Source organism: Centrocercus urophasianus, unplaced genomic scaffold (genome assembly GCF_019232065.1).
Source record: "Centrocercus urophasianus isolate 14NV4802_14NV808 unplaced genomic scaffold, USGS_Curo_1.0 seq_14, whole genome shotgun sequence".
Lineage (NCBI taxonomy): Eukaryota > Metazoa > Chordata > Aves > Galliformes > Phasianidae > Centrocercus > Centrocercus urophasianus.
In genome coordinates, this window is record NW_024884586.1 from 4852034 (window position 1) to 4860418 (window position 8385).

At 43.6% G+C, this 8385-nt stretch overlaps 1 protein-coding gene across 2 annotated transcripts in view; it reads right to left on the reverse strand.

The window, feature by feature from the left end:
• Positions 1-7254, reverse strand: part of SOX6 (SRY-box transcription factor 6) — a 366018-nt gene extending 358764 nt beyond the window's left edge. The window contains exon 1 of one of the 2 annotated variants that reach the window (XM_042813506.1): positions 7199-7254. The gene's annotated coding sequence lies outside the window, so the exon portion shown is untranslated. Of the gene's footprint in view, positions 1-5907; positions 5957-7198 lie in introns of those variants that run through there. The other variant, XM_042813507.1, reaches the window with a different exon arrangement.
• Between the last annotated feature and the right edge of the window lie 1131 nt (positions 7255-8385).

Below are 8385 nucleotides of genomic sequence, written 5' to 3' on the forward strand. Positions count from 1 at the left end.
AGAAAGAAAGAAAGAAAGAAAGAAAGAAAGAAAGAAAGAAAGAAAGAGCATAACCACAGTCTCTACATTTACAGAAATTCTATAGTCAGAAGGCTCACACTCTGAGCGGAAAACCTACTAGAAAAGTCTGTGTGGAGAAACATATGATCTAGTCCATAGTTGACACGTGATGAACTTCAGTGTCATCCTATAGCCGTAAGCAACATCATGCAGATGAACCTGACTACACCCTAACTGAAACCAAAGCAAGTTATTTTCTACACTGAATTGAATGCAAACAGGGCCTTTCAGATGCATCTCCTGCCTCCCAGCATAGTCACAGAGTGGTCTTTCCATTGAATTCTAAAGAAATTGGACCACGTCCTAAGGAACACAATTATGGCTTGGAGTAAAATGGAACTCTTCAACTTTGGTAAATGGAGTCACACTTGTTTATGATAGCTGAAAACAGCTCCATGTGACCAAAATATTTCCCTTCAGCAGCTCAATATTCAAATATATTGTATATTAATATAGTATACAATATATTAATACAGTACATTAAATCCTTCAAAACGTTCACCCCAATAATAATTAGCCAGACAGTCATATGAAACTTATGCAGAAAGCTACCAAAACAAGATCCATTACCTACTTCCACCTACTACTTCTATAGTTGGATTTGGTACTTCTGAGGCAAAACGTAGCAAGTATCCTTAGCATGCTACTCTACTGCATTTAGGAGAGGAAGTAAGGATTAACTGAGCCAGTTAAAACTATAAGAAGAATGTAGATGGGCAACTACATCCTATCTTAGCTGGAATTAGGCCATGACATTGAGGTTAACCCCCCTATTCATGCAAAAATACCACGGGTTTTTACTAACCACAACTGGTCAGGATTTCAGTTTAACAAGTCCATCCACAACAGTAATGCAGATTCAAAAAGCATGCATAACCTCCTCTGAAAGTGTGATATAATAGCACAAAGTACTCACATGCTCATACACCAACTGTAATCTAAAACTAGGCAAAATGAAGCGAGATTGCAAGATTACCTAAATGCAAAACTTTCACAGTACAAACATCTGTTTAAACATGAAGACTTCCCAAAAGCTTCACCTCAATAGATTCGGAGCATTAACAGCCTCTGCAGAACAAGTTTCTATGAGTAATGAGGAAATTTGCAGCAGTCACTGCCTCCTCCGCACTGGGACACTGACCAACACGGTTTACGAAGTAAACAATTCAACAGCAGCCCTTCCAGAACAGCTCTTCACCAGGGCAATCTGCTCTGGAATTAAAGTCACATTTGCTCCAGAAAAGCACATCCAAACAGGGAGCACCCTGCAATGTGTTTTGCTGAATCTCATCCCTCTCCTCACGAGTAGGTCTTTGGAGTGATGTATTAATTCTCCTTATGTTGTATAACAGTTAGTTGGGATAAGCAAATGCATCTTATCATTAAAAAAATTATTTCCTGCACATGCTTCTAATTTGCCATAAAGTATAGTGTGTAAGAAATCATGCTATCTTCAATAAATCTCAAAAACACTATCCTTTTTGTTTCCAATAAAGGATATTTCAAGCAAGTAGTAAAATTTCAGTGGTATACGGAAGGGGTCTTTGAGAAACACACACACACACACAAGAAAAAAAAAAGCCCTACTATAAACAAGCCATCATTCTGGTAAGAGGAAATACAAACAACCAGAATAAAAATAGTTGACGCACAAAAGCCATAATGAGGGGGTTGCTCAAAAAATAACTTCTACTTTGAATGGTTTGGATGAAATACAAATTATCCACAGAAAAGTGTGGACTGGCATAAATGTTTGTACAAAATTATAAGTATATTTCTAGAAGTATGCAAGAGACAACCGCCTGCATGCTGCACAAGGTCCCAACAACGCTCTGAGTAAGTGCTAGTGCACACAGTCCAAACCACTGCATTTTAATTACTATGCAGCCTCAGATATATTGCCTTTGATATGGAAATGTTCTTGTTCTCTCATCTTCACATACGGTCTCATGCACAGAAATCTTTATCTGATTCATAAAAAATAAACTAGAATCCAATCTCAACACCTGACCTCAGTGCTTAGAAGTTTTTTACTAAGCACGGTGTCACTATAAAAAGAATGGATAATATTGGTGTAAAGTTAGATATTTTGAGCAACGATATGAAGGATTTGCAGTTAGGAATCAAATCAATACTTCACCTCTGAGGTTTTAGATTTTCCTGTTGCCTTGTATCAGACTACCAGAGACCAGAGAAACAATTGACTGCACCTTCCTGCCTAGCTCAAGAAGAAAGATGAAAATATTTAAGTGACACCCTGTCTTACCACCAATAGAAAAGATGTAACTTGGGAACTCAGTGTATGAAATAGATCCTGAAATAAATAAATAAATAAATAAATAAATAAATAAATCCTCGACATTAAATTTGCCATCTTTGGGGGTTTTTTTGTTTTGGTTTGGTTTTCTGTTTGTTTGTTTCTTTTTTAATTTGTACATAACATTTCTGTGCCTATTTTAGAGGTATGCACTATGAAGCTCACACGGAAAGAAGCAAAATGTATCCCAAGCTTTACTTTATCAAACTGAAATAAACAGAATATTTAAAATACAAAAGTAGTACGTTTGGTAACTTCCATCAACATGTTGCCTATAAGAAAGCTAAGAATTTTTGCCTTCGACAAATTCTGCCCGTTGCACAGAAAACATTAAATACTCCAATCTATTTAGAGAACTCTCCTAGCTCTGTAGAATTACAGTCTCTTTTTATAAAGAATATGATCTGTGTAACCTCTCCACAGAAGATAATGACCCATCTGTAAATCATTTTGTTGCAGGTTATCTGTTTTTCATCACTTCTAGTACCTGCCTGTGCCTGATATGATACCCTTAAACACATTAACTTGATGGAATGTTTTGCCTGACTTCAAAAAAAGCATCAATTGATAGATATTTATTCTCCACTATAAATGAATGACTCTGATTAGCCTAGCTCACCAATACATCTAATTTTATATTACTCTTGCCAATTCACAAAGCTCAAGAAATATTGGATTAAAATCATTTCCAAGCAATGATTTTCAAACTCTTGCTACTGTTTTCTCTCTTCTTAATTTAAGGAGACAAAACAGTAAACATAAAACTGATATGAGGATTTTAAAATGTACAGGAGGAGGAAAAAAATGGCTATGTACAGACTCTTGTTTCTTTAAGAGAAAATCCATTTTTTCAGGTTCCTGTTGTACTAATTGAAAGAGAATTATTTAAAACTTCACTGAATACTTGAATACACGATGGGTATGTGCAGCAGTTTTACCAGTGCCAGAGAACTCCAGACTTTCTGAAAGACAGAAAACTCAAAATTGGCAGCAAATCTCTCACAATGATGTCACAAATATTTGTTTGTTGCCACAGAATAATGTTTTAAAAGAACACCTACTTCTGCGCTGAAAAGGCTTTAGGAATGTGTAATCATCCAGTTTTATCACGGCAGAAATCAGCTGCTTTATGGCAAATATATCTATCAGATCTATCCCTTCTGCACAGATCTACAGTTAAGTAAACATACGTTTGTTTCACATAGACATCAGAGCAGCTTTGTACGCCACCTTCCTAATGACAAGATTTAGCTGGATTTTGTTTACAAGATGGTTATTTACAATTGTTTTTACAACATGGTATCATGACCAGGAATAATATATCAAATGTGTATCCGAACATTTCCAAATAGCCCATTTAAAATTTGGTTTCTATGTTTTGCGAATAAGTCTCCTAAAGTTTCTGTTCTTGCTCTTCTACCTGAGGGGTAAAAAATAGAAAATGGCGTACAGTGAAGAAGACACTGAGAAAAAAAGAAAAGCAAAAAGAAAAGACAGATAGGAATCAGCTAAGTCAAAAACTTGGAACGTGCACCTGTGTGTTTTGCTGCTACTCGACAAATACGCCGTATGTGAGCTACCGAACACATCATACAGCAGTAACTCGCTTGCAGGTTCTGACATCATGTAGAAATGTTTCAAAGCCCTGTCTCCTTGATTTACTATATTAACTGAAATGTTTTAAAAATATGTCCTTGTATCACTTCAGCTGACATAGCTTATATATCCACGAACACCCCTATTTACATAACTTTAAAAACATTAGTCATTACGCACAGCCACTGCCAAACAAGCCCACTGATCTTTCAAGTCACACTGTGGAAAGAGAAATATACATCACCCCACTGTATGGGGTGCAAAGAAAAGTGCATCACTGCTTCTCCAGTGATTTTTGTTCAACCAAATAAATAAATAAATTGACAGAAGCATTTTCAGTGTGATCCACGCACTTTTAAGGGTGAAACCAAACCAAGTGTAAAAGATTAATGGATATGCTTCCTGAAGTGATATCTCCCAAGGTGATTACAGTGTTTAGTAGATATAAGGTCATGACTAAGGAAACTTTCTGCTGCCCACTGAGAACAAAATATTTGGTTTTGCTATCATCATGCATAGCGCTGCCCTTTATTACCATAGGATATCTCGAGGCCTCTAAGAACAGCAGATGTACACGCATACATTCAACTAAAAATACGATCAAAGATGCAAAGAACATGTCCAAAGGCATCTTTCCCCACCATGCAAAAGAAGTTCAGCTGGAAGTGACCACTAGCAATCACTGGTCATGTACTAAAAACTGCTGGCTAGGGAACAAGCAACAGCAGTCCCCAGTTGTCAATAAAATCAATGTGACAGGCAAAGGCAGATCACTTTGGACGCCAGTTATTCCTTTCTACAAGTCAGGCACTAACAATCTAACGAAGGAAACCAAAGGCTCCACTTGGTTTCTCTTCTCGCTTTCGTTAGGGTGTAAACGTAACAAGAAAAAACTGAAGCAAAATGTTACATAAGTTCAGCAGAGAATCAGTAGCGTGCAGGGGAGACAGCCGTCTGTCTGACTCCCTTTGCACTGTGCGTTGTACGCATGCCACTAGTTTGCACCCAACGATACAGCTGAATAGGGAACCAAGCGAGCTTCGAGGCAGCCCAGTTAAGTCTCTCAGCAGTACTGCAGCAGAGTGGAACTGCAAAGAAGAGAGGCAATAATGCATTTAGCAGAGGATGCGAGATTGCAGAGCAAAGGGCCTCTTACTTTCTCATCACTGAATGAATTCAAGTTCTGGGGGAGAAGGCCTGAGAAATCAGAGTGAGCGAAAGAAAAAGTACGCCAGGAGAGAAGAGGCCGGGCGCTGGAAGCCACGGGGACACAGCGGACAGAAGCCCCCGGCCCGGCGGCCCCGGAAGGCGTGAGGAAGCCGCCCCCGCCAGAGCCGCCGCGGCCCCCGGGAGGGCGCTGCCACCGGCGGCCCGCGCGGGTCGCCCCGGAGCAGGGGCCGCCGGGCCCCCTCCCACCGCTCCAGCCGGCGGCAGCAGGCACTCGGCCAGGCCTCGCAGCGCGGCCGGGGCAGGGCTGCGTCCCTCCGCCTCCCCCCCTCCTCCTGCCGCAGGAGCGTGGTGGCGGCCCGGGCAGCGGCCTGGAGAGCGCTGGGAGCCGTGCCCGGGGCTCACTTTCCCCTCCCCCCGGAGGAGCGCGCTTCGGCTGGGCTCGCAGGCGATGCTGGCCGGGCTGCGCTCGGGGCACCGGTTCCAAGTACAGTGCCTGGTTCGGTTTCCGTATATTCTTTGGCTTTTAATAGCTAGCTGAGGAAAAAAAGAAAGCATTATTGTTTTCCTTCTTTCCTTCTCTCATTGCCTATTCTAAATTTGACTCCAAAGTTGAAGCGGTTGAATTGGCTAATTCTGAATACAGTCTATTGAGAGACCAGACACAGCAGTATATCCCTGTATAGCAATAGATACAATGTGCTGAATTGGCAGTCTAATTATAAATGTGGCATTTGGACCTCCTTTCAGACCCAGTGCCACCTTACCTTATGAGGGAACTTCAACTACAGCAACTGTTCAAAACAAAATGCCATTACAGGATCAGCTTCACCCAACGCTGGAAGCGGCCAGGGGATTGTTTTACAAACAGCCTTTCTCACTTAACACAAGAATGTATTATAAGAAAAAGTTATGGATAGTGCGGAGTCTGAAAAAAAGGCGTACGTAGTTTCTGCCAGGTGTCGAGCTACTTCAAACTGCAGCATACTCCGCATGACCTCATTATTTTCTTTTAAACGTACTCGCTATAAATAGATTATTTCTTAGGTTTACTAGAATGAGCTGCTAGGTACCCTCGCTGTTTATATTCCAAGTGGAGTGCACATACAACACTGCGAGGACAGGACCACGCGAAATATCCGGGCTTGAAACAAAAACCTGCAATAAGATATTGCCAAAGAACTCACGGTGTGCTGGAAAAGTTCTTAAAGCCTCTTTTCCAGAGGAATATTTGTACCTAATGGCAGATATGCACACATATCTCACATTCATTCTTACTATTTGCTTTATGGCATAATGGCTTAATTAAATGAGTGGGCACAAGCACGTCAATAAAACAAGTCAAGTCAAGTCGAAATCTCAAAACAGGTTTCAAAACTACTCCATTACACGAATAGGGGAAGGGAAATTCGTTAATTTTTGGACTCGAAACCCTGCTGGGAGACCGCATAAAGACGTTCTCCTGCCCTCACGGCCGGCTCTGAAGATGGGAACACCAAAAATGTTAAAATGAGGGTAGAAGAAAACAGTAGGAACAAAGTGCCGCTCCTGTGCCGAAGGCTATTTAAATCAGCTTAATAAACACACACCTTATCTCCAAACAGCAGGCGAAGATATATGACTTTATCACAGAAAGTTTTACCGTCTGTGTTTTTGGGAAACACCCCTAGGACAGAGCTAATCTAGCGTCCCCAGGCCCCCGGCACGCTGACTTCCCGCAGCCCCCCCGCCACGCAGACACAACACTAATTGTCTCTTCACGTTGCCACTTTCACTCCTTCCCTTCCTTCAAAAAAGAAAAAGAAAAAAAAAAAAACAACCCACACACAAAAACCGCTGTGAAACGGTCCGCCGAAAGCAACGACAGCAATCAAATCGATACGATCAGTGCCTCTGATTGACCTCAAGGCCCCGCTCTGCTAAAGCGCACAGCCCCTGCTGCAAAGCGGGTTAACTGCTCGCCGCTGTCGAGCACAGCCGGGAACCGGAGCCGGGAAGCTCTCCCGGCGGAGGAGCAGCTCCCCGGCAGCTCAATTATTAACGCACGCGTGTAGGTACCTGATCACATCGCGCCTATCCGTTCCCCCTCCCGCACCTAAGAGCCGCGCTCCCGCAAGGGCGACCCGGCGCCGCCACACGCGTGCACGCGTTCCCCGGGCGGCTCGGCGGCAGCGCGGTGCCCGCTCCTCCCCGGAGCAGGGCAAGGCGCGGAGGCACTCTCATTAGCTCCCACTGATGACTCCTTTCAGGATCGTGAATGGAACAATTGTCAAAAACTGCGGGAAAAAAAAACAAGCCCTGAGACTATTATATACAGACACAGCTTGTGTGCGCGCATGTGACATTTGCAGGCAACCCAGATTTGTCCGTAAACTCTTCGGCATTATTCGAGATAAAACATTCAATTGCTTATACGGTTAAAGAGGCCGCTTATCCCCAGTCAAAAATCCAAACAGCTTCGAAGGTAGCGAACGCCAGGGAAAAGCAGGAGCTCTCCGCCAGACACACCTTGCCTTCCTCGGCTCCTACGGCACTGCCTGTAAACAGCTGCGCCGCGCAACTGTCACTATTTTATTTTAAAGGCAGAATAAGAACAGCGATAATAACAAGTGAAATACTTCCTGAAAACTTACTTCGCATTTACTTTAGGCACTAGTCTTTTTTTCAGCTCGCAAAGGAAGCCGTTTTGTCCAGGTTAGGTATTGTCTACTTATGGATCAGCCTCTGGCTAGGGGTTTATTTTAATTTATGGCTTATGCATTCTTTTAAGGTCGATTTGCATGACCTCCGGCAGCGAGAACTCCCGAGCCGGGCGTTGCCACAAAGCGGCACGCATCGCCCCCTCGCCGGGCGCGAACGGAGCTCTCCGATGATGGAGTGCTCTTTTCCCCTCTCCTCGCGTATCACAAATTAGGGCACGATACCGACGTTAAAGTTTTCGCTAGAACTTTATCCGAGCCCTCTGCTCGCGGAGATAAGGCGGCGCTGGGAGCCGCAGAGCCCCGGGACAGTGCCCCGCCGTGGCCGAGGCCGGCACTGCCGCCCGCAGCTCCCGCAGCTTTGTATGGCTCCCCGCTCCGGGGACGGCGCTCGGTTGCGGCCAACTTCAAAGCGCTCACCCACCTCAAACTTAAAGGAGAATCTAAAAGCCCCACTGAACTCCTGTCGCCTCGCTCCATGCCGTGCTCTCCGGGGTTAGCCGCGAGCAGAAACCCACGCGAACGCTCCGGAGCGGTGACAGCAGC